The 23497-nt window shown below is 34.4% G+C and overlaps 1 protein-coding gene across 10 annotated transcripts in view; it reads left to right on the top strand.

The window, feature by feature from the left end:
- Syt7 (Synaptotagmin 7) overlaps positions 1-23497 on the top strand; it is a 169701-nt gene that overhangs the window by 114853 nt on the left and 31351 nt on the right. The window contains exon 1 of one of the 10 annotated variants that reach the window (XM_072896362.1): positions 6127-7965. The exons of 8 other annotated variants lie outside the window; for them this stretch is intronic. The gene's annotated coding sequence lies outside the window, so the exon portion shown is untranslated. Of the gene's footprint in view, positions 1-6126; positions 7966-23497 lie in introns of those variants that run through there. One more of the 10 variants, XM_072896363.1, reaches the window with a different exon arrangement.

Below are 23497 nucleotides of genomic sequence, written 5' to 3'. Positions count from 1 at the left end.
GCATCACGCACATGCTCGGGATCTGCGTAAATATAACGTTATCTCATACGCTGAGAAAACAACAAGACGATGATGGAAATAAATCGTTTCTCCCCATATTTTTTTTGCCCCTCATCGCGTCCTACTCTGATTAACGACGCGGAGGATGGGGGCGTCCTATAAAACTGATACGACGCAGCGAGCGACCTACCACAAGAATTGCGAATGATAGGAGGGGCACATATATATATATATATATATATATATATATATATATATATATATATATAATATACGTATATGAAGATATGTGCCTGCGTGCGCGAGTTTTATTTCTCCTTAGAACCCTCTGCGTAATTTGACGGAGAAATGCCGCCGATCAATATCGCGTTTTAAAAGTGTTGTAAACAATATCTATAATTAAATATCTACAGTGATGTCTGTCGTAAGACTAGTGTATTTGTCTCGTATTCTCGTCTTAAATTTATATCGGTCATAAATCTTTAAGAAGTGTACGAATGTAGTAGCAGCGCGACTAAAATTAGTTGTTTACAAGTGTTAATTTATATAGATGAATAATTATAGAATATTTTGTCACACCAAAATCTTCTGTATTTTCTACAATTTTGTTGAACTTAGCGCATTTGATTATGATCGAGAAACTTTTTAATTTATTATTCTTGCATAATAAATATATTCCTAAACGATTTTAAATTGCACTTTTGATGGTGGAAATTATCAGTTGCACTTTTTGAGGAATTACTAGTTTGAAGGATTGCATAAATAGTATTAATACTATTATTATTGATATTTAAAATAGCTATTGATTATATAACTCAAAAAAATAATGATTATTTCCCGCAGTTTTTTTATATATCTAATATATTACGTACAATAACAATAATAAAATATTTTAAAATATGTCACTCTTTTTCGCAACTTTATATGCAAATGAAAAATTGTAACTCGGAATTATTTAAAGGCCGCAATTGTATTCAACGTCAGAAAACTAAGATAAATGATCGTAGTTTTTCTTGTATTCGGAAAAAGCTATTTTTATATAGCTCGATTTTATTAACGAAATCCAACGTATATCGTTGATAAAATTAATCAAATTTATGCGAGGTTTCAGAGATTACATACAAATGTGTATATCCGAATACATTTATCGTTACCACGATCAAGCACGTATGAATATATTATAAATGTAAATGAGAATAGGATTTTTGCATAAAATTCTTTAAGCAAAGAGACTGATGACCTGTCTCTAAAAGTTTCAATAAATATGCGCGATTGTAATAGCTTAATGATTATCGCAATGAGTACTCATTGAAACGTTAAGCGATAAATGAAAAAAAAAAAAAAAAAAAAAAAACGAGCCTCTACTTTTAAAGTCTTCATTGAAAGTATCCGTCGAATTCATCTCCGAGCGATGAACAGTTTTCGTTTGATAGTACATGATGCTCTTCCCGTTTGTTTGTGATTCGCCTCTATTAGCATACTCTACGCTACTATTATATACAGACACGAGATCGATGATTAACAATCAAAAACGAGAAAAAGGGCCGCTCTTGTTGAAGGATCTGATCGATATTAAGAGAGAAAATACGTCCTTCTGCCGAAACGGAAATCGACCGTTGTAGCACTTGTTCTCTGTCGACCTCTTTTTCTCTTGCTCTGCTTTCTCTATTATCCGTTACTATCTAGTGGAAACTTGGGGAAACAAGAGTTAGATAAATTTTTTGTAAAATATAACTATCATGCAAGCATTTATGCGTATGTACAATAATTGTAAACATTAATCTTCTTAAAAAAAATATTAGTAAAAGTATGTATTTTTTCGAATAAAAAGTAATTATGTTTTTATGTTAGAATAAAAAATATGAAAAATTTTTTAAAAATTTGAGAAACTTATGCTAGATAAAATAGAACGGTAATGATAAACGTAAAGTTATATTATGTTCGAAAATTCGCTTTTTTAAATGGCATTTCAGGTATTTAATGAAAAATGGAATTTTTCGTAATTATTTAATAATTGCGCGGAAATTCAAATAAAAGGGTATGAAAATCATGTTTGCTTTCCGTGACAAAGATAGAATGAGTAAAATTTTAATTTATTTTTATATTAATTTGTGGATTTATGTATGTATATAAACTACATATATGTACTATCTATTGATAAATGATATTACTACATTCTTACTAATGATGTATCTTTTAATATCAACTGAAATTGGATTTATGTAAATTATTACCGAGCTATGTTTAATTTTGCAAGTAGTATAAATTTAATTTTAAAATCTCATGAATTACAATTAGATGCGTTTATTAATATCTACTAATCGATTTTAACAATGTTTTGGATCATAATGCTATTTTCAAAATTAAATGTATTTGCAAATTATTATTAAACTATCGAGTAAATCATCAACATGCGATTGTGCCAAAAACGAATCAAATAGCAATAACTAAAATTGTTAAAATGCATTTCCCTTCTCAAACTTCGAAATTTAAATATCTATCGTATAAGTTATACATAACAGGGCACGCGAGGCTAATCGTAAAAATTCAGTTTGTTCGATTTATCGGAAATTTTTTTCTTACACGAAAGGCGTAAATTCAAGTGATTTGATATGCAAAATTGAATAGTATATGTATTCTTGTACAGATACGTTTATTTTTTATTCTCTCTATGCATTATTCTTCTCGTTTCTGCTTCTTCAGCATGCGATTTCTCTCTTTCACCGAGAAATTACGCACGGTTTGTTACCGAGTTATGGCGTTTCGAGGAATCGGTTCGACTATCATATAAGTCAAAAGCTTCCTATCTAAGACCCAGTTATGTCCGCTTTTACGATGAACGAGGTTGAACATGTAAGTTTTCATTGAACAAGCGTTTTTGTGTTGTAACAGTGTGTCCGACGAGACTGTACACATACACACGTAGCGTCCTAGACCTACTGGGCCATTTTTTACCCGCCGATTCTTTGACCCATTTGGTATTGCTCAGGATTTTCTCGATAAAAATTTCGAGGGACCGGCTTTTACAAACATGAAAGCAAAAAGCTTTTAGAAAATTAGATGCGCACGAAGATGCACAAATTTTACTTTTTATCTAATTTCAAGTAACTTTAACAGATTTGTAATTTGCGGGGGAGAGGGAGGAATTGTAATCACTTATAATTACAAAATATATATTCAATAGCAAGATTCGCAGAAACACTCTTGTGTCAAGTGTTGAAATCACTTTAGACATTTTTTGTTAATAAAAAAGATGGACTTTAAATTTGTTAAAGAAATCGAAAAAAGCGAGAAGATGGCTCATAGATCTGGAATCATCGCGTTTGAATGATCGTTCTCAAACGAGACAACGGTCAGCAATATAATCAGGCGTATTGTTGTAAATTTGCTTTTATAAATAGACATGCGAGCGTGTACTGGCGCCATACCCCTCCCTCTTACCCGCAGGATTTAATTAAGTAAAGAGCGTTCGTTATATGTGACTTCAAAAATCATATGGCTATTTTCTAAATGGTTAATGTAATTTGAATTAATATCGCTTGTTGTCACGCATACACGTTGTCTCTCAGATACCAGCAATTTTAATTAATTTCACACGGCTGGAGATATTCGTCCTATCGTACTCTTTATATTGGCCAGTACCGAGAAAAAAATTAATTATCTTCAAATACATTTTTGCCTGAGAAGGGCTCACTTTATTGATTAACGAAGGTTTAACGAAAACGTTATAAATATAAAAAGTTAATTGAACGATTGAAGTAATTAAAGAATAAAATTTTAGACATATGTTTATTACTGTTATTGTTGATATAGTGAATTATTAATTATAATAATAATAATAATAATAATAGAATTATTATTATTATTATTAAATAATAATTAATAATAATAATAAATTTAAATAAAAGATTTAGTATAGTGTATAACCAGCAGAAGTGGTCGTCTGTCGGTAAACTAGGATGATTCTGATGCACTGCTTATAGTCGGTAAACTCCAACGAAATAGAGACTGCCATCGTCGGTCATAATCGATAAAGTTTTCTTTAGCAGTACCCAAGCAACTCCCGAGATAGGGCGAGAACATCGATGTACGCAGTTGATAATACGTGAACTTGAATCAACTTTGCGACGACACGTTTTTAGAGCAACAAGTGATCGAACGGAATTAATCACTCTCTGACAGAAGGATGTCGCAAAATTCTTTTCTACAATCTTTTATCAAATGTTCAAGTTAATAAAATGTTAATCGTTTAATAACGTTTAATAAAAGCAAATCGGGAAATGTACTATGTATACATGCGTGGGAATCATTTAAAAATTACAGTTCATTAAAAGTAGAATATTATTTGCTCCGACTCACATTTATAAGAATTTAATTGATACATTAAACCTGTGGTGGAAATGCATCGATACTATCAAATAGAGTTAATTTAATTAGTACATATTAATATAAATTAAAATTAATTGAAAGCAACATGATCTCAGGTTTAATTGGACACATTTAAAATATGAAATACTAACTTTAAAAATCAATAGCTTCTGGGAATACGTTCTACAAAAATAAATAATAAATAAAAATTTTATTTTGACACACATTTTATCAAAAATGATTAAATGCAAAATCGCTCGCATCCAAAAAGTTTTTTTCCTACGAATAATTACTATCAAGTATCAAGTATTCCGTCGAATTTAAATTTATCGATACAGAATCAAAAAATGGAAAAAAGGCAGTGGCTGTTTAATTTCACATTATATAAATATGCTATAAATATTTGTTTAACTATATAATCTGATCTTTAAATTTTTTTATTCGCATCAAATTACTATAATAGGTATATTATTATTTACTAATTGCAAAGAAACTAAATGCAATGTGAAATCAACTTCCATTCACATAGCATTATCGTGTAATATTTGTCCGCTGACATTTTATATACATCGCACGATCAGCAGCAGGTGACAAAAGAAAGTTGGAAGATAAATATACGAAAAGACATACTAGACGAGGAATCAGAATGGGAATGTGGACTATGCATACATATATATCGTCCCATTAAACGCGACCTAAATATCTCGGCGCGAAAGCGTTCACTTAGCTTCCAAAATGAAGAATTAAAAGTTAAATCCCAAATTTCTATTTTTTCACGATTCGGCCTTCAAAAGTCTTACTTGTTTCCATTTCTACCCTTATCCGATGAAGAGAGACTCCTATCCCGGCGCCTTTCATTGCATCGATTGTCCGAGGAATAATGGACGACCTTGAACAGAGGGAACTCGTGTATAGGATGCACCTCGTCGGTGAAAATCAGCACGAATGACATCCGATTCTTCAGCGACGATGTCATTTCAGTGGTATCATTATGTCTGCGTGTGTGTGTGTCACGTGCGTCTGTCAAGTACCGGAATGCGAGCTCGTTTAATGGTTCTTCATTATGACTTTGGTGAGTAAAATTACGGTGCTGTCTGATGTAGCGTTAGTTCGCGAGAAAATTCGCTTGAAACTTTCAAAAGACAAGCAGAAAAAAGTGAAAAGATTTACAAAATATAATCTGCTAGATGAACATTATTCTCGAAGATTCTTCTTCAAGTTCAGTTTTCGAATTTTTTATTACAACGGTAATTAAGACAATAAAAAAAGGACATTAATTTCTATCACTTTGGAAGCTTTTAGTCGATATTGTTCATTCTTTTAACGTGCAAAAGGAGCGGACCTTTTAAACGTAGAAAAGTTTAACTACGACTTCCTTGAAGTTCAATAACGCGACTTTTATCTTTTTCCTTCCTCTCGATGTTTTCAACAACCTTTATAAAATTACGATACCAGGAACTAGGAAATAATGTGCCACTGGCGTTTTCTGACATACTTTCGAAATACCTTGGGAATTTCGGTTTGATGGATGAGAAAACGGGACAATTCTATTTTTCTCATTGATTCGCTGTAAAAAAATTCTCATCATCCGGTTATAAATGTAACGATGACAAGTTGTTACATTATGGAAATCTTTATAATCTACATATTATTTTCTAAAGTCTGTAATCTTTTGCATTAAAAATTTTTTAAATATATAAAATCCTTGTGCTCTTCTCTTTTTTTTATTATATACGACTTTGTAAACGAACGTTGGAAAGATGGTTAATTTTGCAATATTACTATTTTACTTTTCGAATTTTCGAGAAAAATTGAATTCACCACACGTGTCGTGAATTGTTTTCGTATGTATTTTATATAAAACAATTATATAAAAATGAAAAACCGCGCGAAAAATAAATAAACGTATTCTAATAACAATGTTGATGTCAGTTATTTGCGTGCATACAATAGTTATGAATATAAAAATTATGCTCGTGATTCGAAAAAATCTGAGTACATTTATATAGAAATTTTATCGTTTTCAATTCGTTGCACACTTGTCTTTCATTCAGGTCGTTTGAATTTGATTCTCGAATTTGGTTTCAGAACGTTTCATTTAAATTTTGTTATATATTTATAAATATTTATACTCACATGGAGAGATTTTTTGTGTAATATATTACGCTAATAAACGTCACAAGAACGAAAAAGATTTCTTGGGATTTCGAATCAAAATTTTTCTCCTACTTTTTGTTTCAATTTTCAATTTAATATCTATTTTAAGCAGTAAGATGTTTATTTTTTTTTTAATTATTTAATTTATAATTTTATAAGCTCTTTTCCTAAATCTCTTAGTGAGAAACTTTCACCGCTTATTTCAGGCACAAAATATAAGAACTCAATTCCTATATAAATCAAACGTATTGAAATCCTTTAAAATCAATAAACATGAAAAAATTGAGGGTGAAAATAGGAGAACATTTTCGACTCGGCATGTTAGTTAGGATTTTTGGTCGTAAAATGTTTTAGCTTACATCTCGTGCTTTGAAACTTTCATAGTAATATATATTGCTTATGGTAATACATATCGTTTTCCTGGATATAAACGGGCTTGACAGGAGAAACGATATGTGCTGGTATACATCAGAATTATAATGCTTGTACGTACAACACAAGATGGTTCAAAGCACGAGGTACATATCGAATTAATTCAACTTCATCTATTTTCAGTTGGGAAACAATTTTGCTCTTCAATAATATTTTAATATTTTATAATAATCTTTTAATAATATTCGGTAATAATTCTTATTAAAAATCATAACTCTAAAAATAATATTCTACTGTAAAACATTTTTTGCAATATATATTTTTCATCCAAAAATCTTCTTACTCTTTTACTGCATAATCATAATTTCGCGAATTAAATTTTTGCGTCAAGTTAACTATATACATTTAAACAGGATACAAAACCAGCAAAGCGTTATAATAATCTTTCTCGGGGTGCGGTGTGTTATACTGGCAAGACTAAAGAGCATCTTTTCTAAAGCATAAGTTTCGGGGTCCAGTAAAATCACTCTCCCAATTACGCTGAAACATTAATGTGTCCTCTCGTCGAGATTTTCAAGATTATATAAGCGTGACATCACTTCGCAATTTCGTTTCGCCGGAACTTTTCTTCTCTCGTCGTATCAGAGTGTTCGAGATTTCTTTCCGTCGAGCGGCGCCAGGTGACGCCAATGTATCCCCGAGCTCCGCCAAAGCCAGGATCGACGCGGAGCGTCGAGTGGGAGACGCGGACCCCCCTTGCACGAGGCAAGGCAAGGCCTCAGTCAGTGATGCGACTCCGTTATGATCGGACCAAAGTGATCTCGCTCGCACGCTCGCCAAGCGCAACAGGACGCGCGGCTCGTCTGACTCGAGCCGGACACGTATCACTTGTGATATGCCTGGCGTCGCCGTCGCCGTCGCCGTCGCCGTCGCCGTCGCCTCCCTCGTCATTCGCGATCGAGGGACGATACGATCGCGACAGTACGATCGGGACGTATGAGCGACGTAATTGGTGCCGCGATGCGACGTCGTAACACCATGCCCGTGAGGATCGCAATCGGTGACAAGGTACAGAAAGGGTCCCCTCGCAGAGGGAATGTCCCGCTACTCTTTCTCTCGGTGCGGCCAGTTTCTTTCTTTTTTTTTTTTTTTTTTTTTTTTTTTTTCCTTTTCCTTTAATTCATCTTCGATATCACTCACGATGATTAATTGTCGAGATCGTCTCTGATGATAATTTATGTTACATTCTTTCGACCCTGTTCAGAGCGATCGGCCAATATTGCGGAAGATTGATATTCCTGCGTAAAACCATGTACGACGTGACAGAAATGATATATAATTACTCTTTGGAATAAAATCTATAACAGACGATATGCATGAGATTAAGAGAAAAACTTAATACAAACTTAATATTCATCTGGCAATAATAATTAAAATATTAAAATTGCAAAAAATTTACCGCAAAATATACAATAAAAATAAAAAAAAAGAAAAAAAAAAGAAAAATAGAAACATTTGCTTCGCACCTCGTGTCCAAGCGGACATCTTTACGGGCTGCAAGTCACGAAGTGAGGGAGGAGTGTATGCAAATTCGATGTGATAGGCCAGGTACAAAAGAGAAAGAGAGAGGGGAGAGATTTGCTGCTACAAATGATACTTTTTTTTTTTTTTTTTTCCACAGTCACGCATTTTCCACCGTAACCGCAAAGGTCACGCACGTGAAACGAGAGAGGCGCGGTGCGCGATTTTCTTTCCCCCTTTCCCCCCTCTCTCTCTCTCTCTCTCTCTCTCTCCCCCTTTCGCGTGGTCAGATATACTGCCGATAGTAACAGGTGGGTCAGGGGTGTTCACCAGCGGTGTGAATCTTACTACGCCGACGCTGGGAACGTATCGTCGTCCGCGAAGAATTTTCCACGGCCACCCTATACTTACCTCTCCCAACACACGTACGTCTCTCTACCTACCTAGCTATCTACCTATCTATCTACCTGCTCTACTCTATTGCACGTAAATGGCGGCCAGCGATAAACGCGCCCCTGCGAGCCACGCTAGATCCCCTCTGTGGGCTGGCCCGATTCTCGGACATGGTTTCCGCGTGTTTTAACGCACACCTTCGTTTCGATTAATAATGAAAGTCACGATACGCGGCCCGACATCGTTCCCGAGTTAGCGCGTGAGATTAACGAGGGCGGTTGATAAGTAAACGGCGGGGAGAATCGAGTGACGAAATGGCGTACATCCTCGAGTTGATTATTACGTTAAGGACGTCGGATGGCGGGAGGATTAACGGCTCTCTTGTGGGACGAGGGATGATGTTTTATAATAAATTTTATACGACGCGCAGGTGAACGATAAATTGGGGTCCCTCGCAATTTTTCTCATACTTTCTCAATTTTCAAATCCGACGTTTAATTTGATACGTTTAAGTAGTCAGATCCCCTTTGAGAAACTATTTAATCTATAATCTTGTCGAAAGCTCCTCTTTTAACCCTCCAAGTGGAGAATTATTCGTTCACTGTCTATTTGAGATACAAAATAGAAGCTAAATTCCTATATAAATTAATCCTCGAAATCCGCTAGAATCCATAAACGTGAGAAAATGGAAGTTGAAAATTTCAACTCGGGAATTCTGAATAAAACTGTTTGGATTAGGTTTGTTTGCTTATAATGAATATATCAATTTTCCTTGGATTTTTAATGTATCTTGGCGTGTGCGTTTTTTACTTTATCGAATATGTTATCAAAAATCAAATACATTTTTATATGTATTAAATAAATTAAAGTATTTTCGGGAGAGAATCACGTATAAAATATACATATATCTACATATGATATATATATATATATATATATATATATATATATATATATATGACTGCAATTTAATATATAATTATTTATATTAAAAGTTCGTTTTGTTGCGAGAAACAATTTCTCTTCCTTATATAATAGATGGTTTTAATCCTTTAGAAATGGGCAAGTTTCTTTTCGCTCTATACACAATATAAAAGTTTTCAAACTCGAAATAAGTTTTGTAGGCAAAAAGTGCCAAAGCGTCTTTATTCTTAATTCAAATATCTTCGCGAAAACAGAATAATAAAAAAAAGTGAGAGTAATAAAAAAAAATTAGGAAGAGTTATATAATAACATTTAGACGCGAATTCGAAAGGTTGTAGGTACTGAATTGCACGTTGAAGCTGCATTCGAATTTATATTACGATGCATCGAAACATTTGAGTTTTATTATTTCAAGCTTTAACATTTTGAGTAGAAATTCGCGTAAAGCCAATAATTGGTGTAAATAATCCAATTGCTCTCGCCGCATAAATGTAATAAGTACGTTATTATCCGCACGCATTTATACGTACGTATATTTATACGTGCGTATAATAATAATAACAAGTCGGTTGAAAACTCCGCGCAGAAACTATTTCGCTCTCACACGCTATTCATGGATATTTCGCAATATCGTAACGAAATGATTAAAGTTTCGGATAATTAACGAGCAGCTTTTACAGTAACCCCCTTCTTGTAGAAAAAGAAATAAAACCCTTTCACATAATTGAGCGCATAATTAATCAGTCGTGGCATGCATCGCGGATCGTTCGCTCAATTGGTGTGAACTTTACGATCGAAAGTAAAGCAAGGGTCGGTATCGTCGAGAACAACGACAGAACTGGCACGCCTACACTGTAAACTGAGATAATTAACCCAGTTGGGTACACATTGAGAGAAATCTTCAACGCGAATAAATGTACAGATTATATTTGATTCTCGAGCTTAATTTAACTTAAGATTTATAAGCGTCAGTAAGGGCTAGGACGAACGCTTGTGTGTGGTGATATTACTTGGGATAGGTATAGAAGTTTATGGCTTCGTCTTGAATGGTATTCTTATTGAATAAAATTGATTACGAGAGGCGCTAAAATACATTACGGATAATTTTAATAAACTCGGATAATAAATTCAGTCAATACATAATTTTGTAAATTCAGCCAATATTTAATTAAAGACATAATTTTATAAATTCAGCCAATACGTAATTAATTAAAATTTGTCAATAATGCTTCGATCGATTCTCTCTAACGGTTTATCCTCTATACTTTATTAATAGAGAATATAACATATGTACATAATGTAAAGGATAAACCACACTCACACAGAAACAATTTGATCATCTTCAATGTGTCCATTGTTAAAGAAAATCAATTGGAGTATTTTATATACATATATCTCAAAACTGACGTATTGCTTTATTTTTGGAGAGAGTCTACTCTCTAGTTGACAATTTAAAATAACAATTTATATCCACAAGTATTTATTAAATATTGTTTCTCAATTTTTATCACAGATTGATTCTTAAATAAACGACTTTTAAAAAGTATCAAAAAAGTTGATACAACATACTCGCCATTAAATACAGAAACGTGATAAAAATATATAGGAAACAAACAAACGGAGACGAATCTAATATTATCGAAAAAGATAATAACAACATATATTTCGATTATTATTTTACTCGATGAAAAAATCACAGGAAAAAAAAGAAAACAGTTCCCAACTTCGAAAACTTTTAATACTAGTTCAGTATATATGAGCAACGGATGTGCAAAACTTCGGGCTTATGATGATTAAACATAAGTTGGCATTAACTTTGATAAAGTGCAACTCTTAATCGCTAAATAAAGATATATATGAGTTTATAGGAGATCTATTTCGCGATGACTTTTCCTTATTGTTTCATTACTTTTCCTTAGTTTATTCAACAGGTTTCTAAAATTTATTGTCCGGATAGAAAGAGGTGTAAAAATTCCTGCGCGCAAACAAACGTTAATTTGTGAACAGGAAACGCTGTACGATGAAAGAATTAAGTCTAGTATTGAGAGAAACTGACGTTATTTACTAAGAATTGTGTATAATGCAGTAGTAAGTTTGCGTTTTATCTTACGAGAAAGCTGTAAGTCTTCCGTTTTCACCCAAGTGCTGAAACACCGTACTTTCGCGCGGGGTTCTCGTTTGAAATTCCATTTTCTCATTCGAATAAAGCTACGAGGCGTAACTGGTGCTGTTGCTTCGCTCCGTTGTTCGCTTTTAGAGGGGCAGAGGGGGAGGGGGCGGGGGAACTTTTACAGCATTAAACTTTTCCCGATGGCGCGTCTAATGATATTGGTAACGGCAATAATTTTCGCTAACGTTTCGCCAGAGCGAGGCACTTTTCCGCTAACGACGGTAATATTTTTTTAGCAGTTATTAATTACATTGGAAAAACGTTCTTTACTCGCTTCTTTTACAAAAAGTTTTTATTACGAGATTAATCATGTCCATGACGTTGTTGTCTCTTGTTAAAAAATCCTTATCGCAAAAAATAATATCGCAAATTAAAATTTGTTTGTTGTTAACGTTTGGATGCTCGCGCTTTAAGATTCGAGATAGAAGCTTACTGTTTCGATTTGTGTATTCAACTGCGATCTTTTTTGAAAACACGTGTTCCTTTTAAAGTATCGTTACGTGATATACATGTAAAATAGATGCATGGCATCGTGTAATCTTGGAGAATGAAATGAATGTTTCGCCGTTTTCTTCTCTCTCTCTCTCTCTCTCTCTCTCTCTCTCTCTCTCTCTCTCTCTCTCTCTCTCTCTCTCTTTCTCTTTTCGTTTATATAAAAATGCGCAATCGCGAGTTACCCGAGCTGGAAAATCATTACTGCGATTTCAGCAGGTAAAACAAAGAAAAGCAAGTAAATTAATAAGCACACCGGGCGTCGGCGGTGTACAATTACATATGATATGTAATGCACGGATCGAACCCGCCATTATGTTTACGCAAGTTGACATTTTTCTCTGTGCTCGATATGTATGGTTTTGTTGTTCCTTTATTGTTTTTCACCGACTCGCTTGTGTCGTGGGCGAGCTTAAAGTTGTCGTGAAACTTTTTTACCGATCTCGCGCCGTATAAATCGGACTTTGTTACATAATAAAATACCAACTCGTAGTTTTTAACTTACGATTGTACACAGCAGTTTTATTTATCTTACTTAAAGTAGAAGAAAGCGCGAGAGAATATTTTCCATCGGATACCTCTGCGAATGGGGACAAATAATAGCGGAAAACCAATAAATACATATCTGCACAAATCAGGCTTTAAATTATTTACATTAAAATAATCACGGAGACATTATATAATATATTTTTATACGCTTATAATTTCTTATTAATTGAATAAAAGCATTTTACTGTTATCTTACCGTAATCATTTTATTCGATTCAATTAAAAACATTAAACAAATAATAGAAAAATTAATGGAAACGTAATCCAAGCGAAAATTCCGTAATTACCTATCGCGCGATAAAACCGAATCGACTCGATGCTTTCGACCGAGTGTCGCGCAAAATTCTCCTACGCTTTTATATATATATATATATATATATATATATATATATATATATAACAACCTCATCGTTATACCAAATATAATTTCGACGCCATCACGGTAAAGAGACAAAAGCACGCATTTGACGCGAGAAACGAAGTCTTTCGCTCCAGAAGCACGTCGTCGACAAGTGTAATATTGTAGATACACGTAGAATCGCGTTGCGTCCTTCTTTCCGGATGTAAAAGCGACGGCAAAGAAGTCGAGATTCTTCCTAGAAGAATTCCTTCGCTCCGTTAAATGCATTTTAACAGAAACGCAACGAAAGCCGCTCGTAAAGACTCGTCGTCCTTTATGCAATATCGCTTTATTCTCGGCCACTCGATATAAAAGCTCGAGAGAGGATATCCGCGATTATTGCTCGCCCAGGAATCGCGGTTTCATATGGCTCTGGAAAGCTCACGATACGAAACGAGCGTTAATTTCGCTCTCACGTGAATAAACGCGGCTTCAAGTCGTCCACCTCACGAAAATACCGTGTATTTTTACGGTCGATACGCGCGCGAAAACAGCTTCCGGTTACACCGTTTGTTGCATTCACCAGTTGAATATTCACTTCTAGAATTATTCGCGAATTTCAATTTCCCCGGGATGTATTATGCGTGTCCGTGGGTGCGATTTTACGGGGTGGAAAATAGCTATTTGTTAGGGTCCAAAGAAAAATGGAACGCGCGTGCGGAAAGTCCAATGCTTTATTCTTTATTTGACATAAGCTTACATGTCAGTATGCTATCATCTCTTAACCTCTTAACCTCGCAGCTCTTAATCTTTTGCAGGTAGAATCTTAACAAATTAAAGAGTATGGAATTTCATACCGCGTAATATTTCCTAAAAGTATGCGAGCAAAGTTGCTCGGGAATATCTGTTACCATCTCTTTCTTCAAGCATGAGAATCTTGTCCTTAGAACCGACTGAAAATCTTCTGCCACATTCAAATCAAAAAGTATTAAATGAAATTCGACACACTAATTGTTAATTAAGATTCTATCCCGAAAGATTTAGAGTAGTGAGAAAAACTAAGAGAAGATACTAATGGACTATTGACATATAAGCTTATATTATGATAAATAAAATTTTGGATTTTTCTCGTTTATATTTTTTTATTTCTTCCGTCTTACATTTTTTTCTCAACCCCTGGCAAAATAGTTATTTTCCATCTCATGTATTGTATATCAAATTTATATACATGCTCGGTTGTACTCTATTCACGTAAATGAAAGAAGCATGTTATAAAAATGAACGTAAACGCGGAAGATGGAAAATAATCATTTGCTAGAGGTTCAGAGAAAAATATTATAATGTGTATGAAAAGTTTACTGTTTTATTTAACATAAATTTACGTGTCAGTAGCCAGTATGCTTTCTCTTAACCTCCCTCGCAACCTTTTTGGGGTAGAATCTTAACAAATTTTGAAACAAATTAGTGTCGAATTACCATATTGCGTAACACTTCCTGAAAGTGTGCAAGCAAAGTTGCTCAAGAATATCTGTTACAATCTTGAGGCTGAGAATCTCAACCTTCAAAGCCGATTCATCAAACTCTTTTGTCCCGTTCAAAAGTCAAAAAGTGTCAAACGATATCCGAAAAGATTTAGAGGGAAACCGACTATTATAGGGAAAATTACTATTATACAATAATACATAAGTTTTGTTAAATAAAATTTTGGCCTTTCCGCCGTAGCAAATGATTATTTTCCACCCCATACATATCACTTATATATACATGTACGCTTGTAAATGGGAGAAGCATGTTGTAATATAAGGGACATAAACGCGGCTTATGAGGATGACAACGCGCTTTTTCCCGTCTCCCGGATAAAACAAGATCGTTTTGCGTGGGGGTGACGTGTAGCGCATTGTGATACCCGGCCGCGGCCGCGGCCGGCTCGATGCGTTTCCGTACCTTTCATTGATCTCTCCCTCGCGAGGGACTCGCCGTTTTATATAATCCTCCCGCTGCCGCTCTCGCAAGCTCGATTACGCGATCAGCCGGGCCTCATCCTTCCTTTATGAGAGCGCTCAAGCTATAATGTCATCGAAGCACCGTTATTTTTATATGCGCCACCGCCATATCCGATCTAATATAGAGTGTCCGCCCACTCGTGCGTTTAATCTTCATGTTTTCTCGTGTAATACTCTTCCTGCGCGCGGGCACGTTTGAAGCTTTTTAATTTTGCGGTTTCCCATCTCCGAGAGACAGAACGAAGCGTACACTTTGCTCGAGTAGGCGCCACGTTTCTGAGAAACGTGCGTTCCTTCTGCTTCCTTCTCACTCTCGTAAATATATGATATATATATATATATATATATATATATATATATATATATATATATTTTATACACACGTGCGTACACACGCGTGCGCTTCCTTTCGAGCGTCAATAAAGATGAGCGGGACCGTCGTGTCGATATGTAAAGGTTACCTCATTGATTTTTTTTATTTTGCACAGATTATGTTTCTCTCATATGTATATGTGTATGCGCGTTGAGTGTGGTTATTTACGTCACTGTGTGGTTATTTTAATAATTATGACATCGAGAGGAAGTAAAAACTGCGGGTGGTTGATAGGTTTATTGATTAAAACCCAGGAAATTACTTGTAGCACAAAGAGAACACTCTTTATTATATATTTAATAACTTTCTAATATATCTACGAGCTGGTATAAAAACGCACGCACACATGCAACTTTTTAGTATTACGAGCGGGGGTAAACTCGTAAATAGCATGAATGCAGGACTATTGACAAAGCGATATACGCGGAAAAAAAATTGCTCAACAATATCTTATTCTTTCGATCCACTCTCACAGGTTTAACAATGAGAGGGAATTTACAGAATTATTTATTTACACAACCGAAAATTGATATCGCTGATAGCGTTTTACCATTTAGGCTGCCTTTAATTAGTACGTGCCTTATCTGTAATCAGTTAGCACAAATATTATTTTCCGAAATAAATTCGCATAAGTAGTCCGAATTCAACGTCACGAGCGCCTTATTTCCTGATTGCTGGGATCCCATTGTTCAGATGACGTATTACAATCTTCAGATTGCGCGCGACTTGTAATTTGCTAAAATTTAAGAACAAACAGATGAACGATTTTTGAGAAAGCTGTAAAGTTAGTTTAATTAAATTGAAAAATTATTTACGGAAACAGAAGTGATGAAAAATATGTAATATTTAGAAAAACTTGACAATTGAAATTAAAGGCTGGTTTTATCTTCAAATACATAATTAAAATACTTTTTGTTGCAATAGTTGATTTATTTTTAATATCGCACAACTCGATCAAATTAATACCAAGTTTGACATGGTGTGTAGATAGTTAAAGTCTTTTCAAGCGACGCGAAATTTTCGAAATACTTTGATCGATGAAGTCGCCAAGAACTAGGAACGCGAACGAAGCATCGCTTCATCTATAGCCGTTTAAAATCGTCTCTCGGTCAAAGCGATCTTTTGATCGTATTCAATAGAAGGTAAGATGTATAGAAAAATGTGTGCTGACGTTTCAGTAGTCTTTTTTTTTTTTTTTTTATTGATTTACTCACGCAGTTATATGTATATACGTGTGTACATACATGATCTGTCGTGTACGAAACGTATATGGTTGTTCGAGAGTCCGTGCAATAATTGGTATATACATATGCAATTCTCAGTAAATGGTTTTCCATTTCTATTTGTGCATCTCCGGTTCCACCATCTTTCTATTGTACTTTATACATTAAATTTACGAAAAGCAGAAACTGAATTTTCTCGTTCCCTTTCACGAATACGTATTGACTGGTTTTCGAATTCTTAAAGAACTGTTCGCAACTCTTGATGAGATATTACACACACGCATGCAAAAAAAAAAAAAAAAAAAAAAAAAAAAAAAAAATTCTATTTCTTTTTTCTTCACATTATTTGAATATTCGATTTATTTTATTTGAATATCCAAATTAACTGTCACTTTTGAGTTATGTGTGTCGCGCCTTTTTGCTATTAAAACGACTCGAACGAAGTTTCTATTTCATATGTTATACGTCAATCATACGTCGAAATAATTTCAAATATCTTGATAAACCCTACGGCGACGTGCGTGTGACCTATTGTCATTTATGACATGCTTTATACCGGCCGCTTGACCAACGAAGAGCACAACAGTTTAATTTTTGAACACATCCATTGTTTAGAGATCAAAAGTATCACTGAAATGCCACTCGAGTTTTCTATCGTCAATGTATCTTCATTCATCGTGTGTCTATTTAAAAAATGTCATCTCACACTAAACACTAAACAATCAGTTTTCATATCTTGTACAAGCTCATTTTCACTTGTATGCTTCGCTTCTCCTTTTTTGTCACGTCAACAGATTTTTTTACAAAAGAAGCAGAGCAAATGATTGTCACTTTAAAATGCGTCGAACGTTTCGCCGTGTCTCTTAAAATCCATTTATCCCTCCTTTCAAGCAGCGAGTCGAGTGAAATCGCGACACCCAGTGGCTCGCGATAAATCTTATCATCGACGAGTAGCCATTATAAAGAGAATTTCGCTCTATAAATGTGTTTAATAACGATAGTGAGTATAAATTAAATTATAATAACTCAGAACCGCCGCGCCAGTGGAAATGAAAAAAGTACGATGGAATATTCTGTTTTCTTTTCATTATTTTACGCCGATATTTTAAGCAACAAGAAGAAAAAAAAAGAAAGAAAAACGATTGAGAAAGAAAAGAAGAAGCCAGTCATGTGTCGAGAAGAGAGAATCGGATTTTCCGAGATTACTTTCGAGACAAAGACTTTATAAAGAGATACTTTATATTGAAAATTGAAAACTCACGACGTGAATGCGATGGCTTTTCATTAGGAAAGGAAAATCGATTCGAAATCTATGACGGAATTCATAAATAAGCGGCAAATTCCCCGGCAATATATATACTTGGTATATTTTACCATTGGCGCGATCGTTTAATAAAGCTCGTAATAAAATAGGGATTTGTCAGCCTTAGTTAAATTGGACACTTCTCAGTCTCTTTCATTAAACGCCAATATATTATAGGACGTCTAATATTCTCCTCGGCTTCGGTTAGAGTATTTGCGTAAGTAAATGACGACCGAGTGCACTCAAACTGATGGGAAAATGATCGGAGCTTGTCAGTTCCGAAGAGAATATTATTACTTGCCCCGACTATATCTTCGATCATTCCATTTTACTCGTCTCTCCGTAATTTTACTGTATGCGTTTATGTGTGTGTTTTGTGTGGATATTCCACATAAAATTTACTTTACGAGTATAGTGCGTGTTACGTGCGTGTCACGTCACTTCTGCGTAATTTGATGTGGGATTTTAGCGAGACATCGAGCGGTTACGTTACATCATCTGTAATAATTAGAGACCACTGTTTCACAGATTTGCTTAATTAAATGCATTATTGTTGCGACTGTTATCGAATGCGCGTCTATTGAATGGATGAATATCAGAAGGACGCGACAGGAACGTGCGCTTGTTTGTTCAAATAAACTTGCTATCGAAATGTACAGTCTACTTTACTATAGAACTAGCACTTGAATAAAAAATTTTACAAGTGATAATGTTACGTAATATTTTAATTAAGTCTTGCCCGTAAAAGTATGCATAAAAACTCGGTAAACGATAAAATTCTTTATCGATAAAGCGTTGTTGAATTATAAATTCGCCCACACATGGACGTTCGACATGGAATCTGACAGATAATAACGGAAGCTGTTCGTAAAAGTTCGGAAGGCTTTTGCTTTTTCATTTTTTCCTCCATCACATCCGCGTATATGTTTGCATCGATCGCACAGTGATTCTCCCCGTTACATAACCCGCGCGGGATCTGATTATAACTTACTCCCCGTCGGAACGGATTTCAATTGGCGGGATTCAGGGAGTCATTCGGTGGCGGTTTTGAATAATCTAATCACGGGAAGAGTAACAGTCGCGCGGCGGGACACTTCATTATCTGATTCGCGCGCGCGCGCGCTCTCTCTCTCTTCTCATCCATGCGCCGGCCTGCTAATTTCCTATTTGCCGTCGAAACTCCAAAGTCGGTCGATAGATATGCCCGTCCAATAATGTCGCGTCGGTCTGAGACAATGCGAGAAACGATGACCCACTTGTGTGTTCTACGTGGGTTCGCGGCTGAATCGAACAAAGATATTTTAGATGTCTACTCCTGGAAAATCTGCAATTCTTAGAGATTTCTTTTGTATCTGTGTGGAAAAATCAGGGTTTTTTCATAGAATTTTATTAAGACTCAAACCATTTTTTTTAAATACTCTGATAATTTTACTCTTATATTGTAAACAATCGGCAAACCAAAATGCTTAAAACATATTGTAAATATATATATATATATATATGTATATATTTATTTATTTAAAAATAAAATATAAAAGTAGTATTTGCGAGCCAACGTGCAATTTTGGGGGTGATTTTTATTTTAATCAAATTTTAATATCAATAAAATTGTAAACGTTTGAGCTCTTTTTTGGACCACAATTAATATAACATATTAATTGTGCTGATGAATAGCTCAAAAAAAGGGCTTGAAATGTTTACAATTTTATTGATATTAAAGTTCAGTTGAAATAAAACTACTCAAAGTTCTGTGCTGCTCGTAACTGATATTTTTATATTTTATTTATATTTAATTTTCAACAAGTCTGCACAATCATTATTATATATATACATATATATATATATATATTTAACATCTTAACAAAATATTGAATATACACATATTCTTTATTGTAATTTTTAATTTTATCTTGTAAAAGTTATTCAATTTTTTTCTTAATAACAGGATACAAATATAACACTTGAAACTCAAAGGCTCTACTTTTTCCTCCGTATGAATAAAAGTCATTTAGAAAACGCATATAATTAAAAAACTTAATTTAGGAAGTTGTACGAAAAAATTTTTTTACTTGAAATTTTAAACAAAAATACCTAGAATTTTTCTGTGAATTTTTTTTACAAGATTTGACTAGACACTGTATTAGTTGGCGCGAATTTTGCGTGAATTCGATTGTACTGACACGATTGACATTCTTCCGACGAATAACTTCTGACTTCCGCTTCCCGGTGTCGTAAAACCTTATGTTACTCGCTTACGAAGAGTTTTAAAAAAGCAGTCGTTTATAAAACTTTTGCGTCGCTCGTTCGCTAAACGAGTGGTTGCTAGTTATCGAGGCGTTTACTGACGTTGCTATAGGATTAAGGAGCTGAGATCAAATAGGATTTAAGTGGTACTGATGCTACGTTTCTTTAATTCCTATGGACACAAGCAGGAGATGTTTCGTTGAATTTAAACTTTCCTTCTGCACCAAATCCGCATTAAATAAAAGTGTCTCATAGAAACCAGCATTACATCCTTTCGCTTCTCTGTTCTTTAATACTATTTCTCATGAAAATATATTTTTTGCTTGCATAGAGTCGATGTGACGTGTCTATTATTTTATCTTTATAATATACCGCGCAAAGAAATAATTAAATTTTATTGACATTTTTTTAATAAGATGTAATGTATAAAAAATATATTTGTATGCAGAAATCACAATGTACATATTTTTGTTTTTTAAAGGAAACTTCAAATCATGAAGCATTTTTTAAACCTTGTTGCTCTTAATTTTTTTTTAATTTAGCAAAACTAGGAGCGTGCTAATGGATAGTGTTTCTTTATAATGCTACGTAATTACGAGTAAATTAAAGTCGATAATAATCAAGCGACCACGTCGTCGCGTTAACCCTGATGATGGTGCAGCCGCTGTACATATACATATATTCGATACAATGTTTCTATCTACATATTTTTTTTTCTTCATGTTTTACGTCCGTGCATATAGAGTGTCTCATCACCGGGTGAAATTTTAGCGACAGATTCTCTCAGTTAAATTCAAAGTTTGGAGTTTTTGGCGAAAATTCGCTATGAGAGGCAATCGAATTTGCCGTAACTTTTTAATCTTCGACAGCGACGATTAAGCAAATCGAATTTCCGGAGGTAGGAAAGAGAAGCAGAGGATTTTATTTTCAGTCATTATATCATTGACGTTTGAGGTACACACACGCGCGAGGGCTCTCCAATTTTCAATATTTAATAACTCTGTAATCGTATATATATCGACGCTCATTAAATAATTAACTTTTGCGAAAAACAAACTAAATTATCTCCCTTTGAGCTCTTTAAATACCGTATGTTTGTTGTAAATGCTGTTTATTGCTGGCAATTTTTTTCGCGTAAATGCTTCGATTAAACATTTATTAACAAAAAGATTGCAATCGTGTTTCGTTGTTGTTTCCATTTTACTTTCGCTAAAAAAAACAGTAAACACGTGAATGTAATAAACATCGGCTTATTATAAATACTAGTGCATCCCTCATGATTATGCTTCCTCGTGCTAAGTCGTCGTCTGCTCTAGGGCTGATAAAGTTTTAAGCGGACGTTAGTAAGTTGACCAAGTCTAAGTACGTCACGCTCGACGGATTAAAGTGGCTAAAAATGACGAGTCGATAAATCTCCCGACTGCGCTCGGGGAACGTTTATAAGGGCGGTTCTTGGCGCACTAGTCTCTGTTGTTTTGAGGGGGGGGGGAAGGAAAAAGAAAATGAACCATCATATGTCATTTATAGTAAAGGAAATCGCCTGTCTCGATCACCATAGTTTTCGCAATAAAGTTCACCAGTTATACGATTCAAACGAAGAAGCGATGTTTGGGAAAGCTGATACAGCTCTGGAAGTTTCCTTTTGTTCTAAAAGTTATATTCTCGCGCGTATACTATATATCGATTCGAATACCGCTCTTCTAAAAGGCGTTTCACAATACGATAGGTAGGCTGTGTTGATCGATCATTATTGAATATATAAACGCCCGCGTTTTGATAAACAAGAGATATTTCAGAGATATTACGTACACGTGCATAGATTACATTTTAGCTATAAATTTGTAATAATTTTTTAATAAGCGTTTACCATTTAGCAAAAATTCGATGAAAGGACGTTACTTTATTTATTTTTTTTTTTTTTTTTTCAACGTAAAACGCTGCTCTGTAATTTTATATCCGAAGTTAAATTCGCGAAATTGCAGATTAAAATTTATATTCGTTACACACGGTTGTTAAAATTCGTCGAAAAACCATTAATGCGCTCCGGTAATTCGATCGCAAGTCGATGGATCGGTCTGCAAATCAGCCAGACACTATTGCTATTAAATCATAATGTGCAGATAAAATTCTTCTCAATTTAACCTTCAATTTATACAATGATTACAGGAGTTACACAGTCCGCTTGTGATATAAATTAGAAATTCGGAGCGCGAACATGATGTGGCACGAGAGCGAGATTCGACGCTCGCGAAAAAACCTCGGTTAGAGGCGGCGATTTAATTGAAAAATGTATTTTCATTAACGTTTTCGCGTATGTATTCATTATTTCTCGTCGGCTCCGACAGATTGGGATACATTTTTTGTCGTCAATTTTTTTTGTTTCACCCGAAGACCGCCACGAGCTTTAGTTCTGGAGAGAAAAATAGCAGCGATTCTCTCTTGTTCAGATTTTACTGAATCGTCTCGTGATGTAGGGGATTAAAAAAAATGCTGCAAATTAAAAAACCTGGAAGATTACGATGGGGAGGAATCTCGCGTGCGGGGAATGAAGGGACGCCAATGGTATTTTGGTTTAGGGAATATATACTCTGAATGTAAATTATGAATGAAACTGCATACAGTTTGGATCGTAATAAATATTTTACAGATAGATTAATTTTTCATCACAATCTCTACAAAATAATAACGATATTTCTTCACTTTTTATTTATATTAACAGTCAGGTTAATAATAAATGTAAATTACTTTTACATTTGATGAAATTTATATTTATATTCTCTATATATGATATATATATATATATATACACAGAGTGTTTCATTTTAAGTCATATGGTCGATTATTTTGCGAATTGATGATTTTATTGAAAAATGTTTCAGACAAAAATTGTATGGTTTCGAGGGGGACATAAGATGGTACCATTGGTTTGACCTTGGATATTTAATTTCTTAAATAGAACCTAATATTTTTCATTACATATTCTTGTCGCTTACCTTAAAAGCTTTCCAAAACACTATAATGAAATATTTTTTCATTAAATACTTTTCGAGTTATAATCAATGTTG

This window comes from Anoplolepis gracilipes, chromosome 7 (genome assembly GCF_047496725.1).
Source record: "Anoplolepis gracilipes chromosome 7, ASM4749672v1, whole genome shotgun sequence".
In the NCBI taxonomy this organism is placed as follows: domain Eukaryota; kingdom Metazoa; phylum Arthropoda; class Insecta; order Hymenoptera; family Formicidae; genus Anoplolepis; species Anoplolepis gracilipes.
This window is presented reverse-complemented; position numbering and strand designations above follow the sequence as displayed.